Consider the following 844-nt stretch of genomic DNA (forward strand, 5'->3'; position numbering starts at 1 on the left):
GCACCTTTGCAATTAAGTGTGTGTTCACTAAATAGAGAAAGATATGAGAACTAACAATACAATGAGTTCTGAGGTAATTGCCACAGCATGAACTGAATGGACTCAAACCGGGCTGCTGCTTTAGGTCTTGGCACGGATGGCTTCATTATTCCAGAAGAACTTCCTTGATTTCCAAGGAAGTTCTGAGAAACAAAACAACATTTTGTTTGCTTTAGAGCAAACGATTCATGGATCCACTGATATGGTCAAAATAAGTCATGTCACCCCATTCAAGAACCTAGTGTCCAGACAAATGGTTACCAGAGGATAAGGGGGGAGGGGGACGGTAGATGAGGGTAAATGGGGTCGAACATATGGTGATGGAAGGAGAACTGACTCTGGGTGGTGAACACACAACGTGATATACAGATGATGTATTACATAATTGTATACCTGAAGCCTATGTAACTTTACTAACCATTGTCAACCCAATAAATTTTAATTAAGAAAAAGAAAAACCTAGTGTCCATTAGGGTGAAAAAACTTAATGCCCCCTGGGTAAAAGCCAAGATTCTCACTCAGGGTCCTCAACTATAACCCCTCTGCTCCAGCTATTCTAATTCTTATGACGTTCCCAACATGCTTTGTTGATTATTTGTTCTGCATCTTTTTTAAGCCATGTTTCCCTCTCCATGAAGAACACTCACCTGTCACTTATCCGGAAATTCATGCCCTTAACTTTCTTTAAAATCTGATAGAAAAGCGTTCTCAAAAAGTTTTCTTCTACCTTCTTCATTGTAATTTTGCAATTCATTCTTTATTTGCTGCCTCAAGCACCTACAGGCATAATTTATAAAATAAAGTA

Source organism: Hipposideros armiger, unplaced genomic scaffold (assembly GCF_001890085.2).
Source record: "Hipposideros armiger isolate ML-2016 unplaced genomic scaffold, ASM189008v1 scaffold_246, whole genome shotgun sequence".
NCBI classification, from domain to species: Eukaryota; Metazoa; Chordata; class Mammalia; order Chiroptera; family Hipposideridae; genus Hipposideros; species Hipposideros armiger.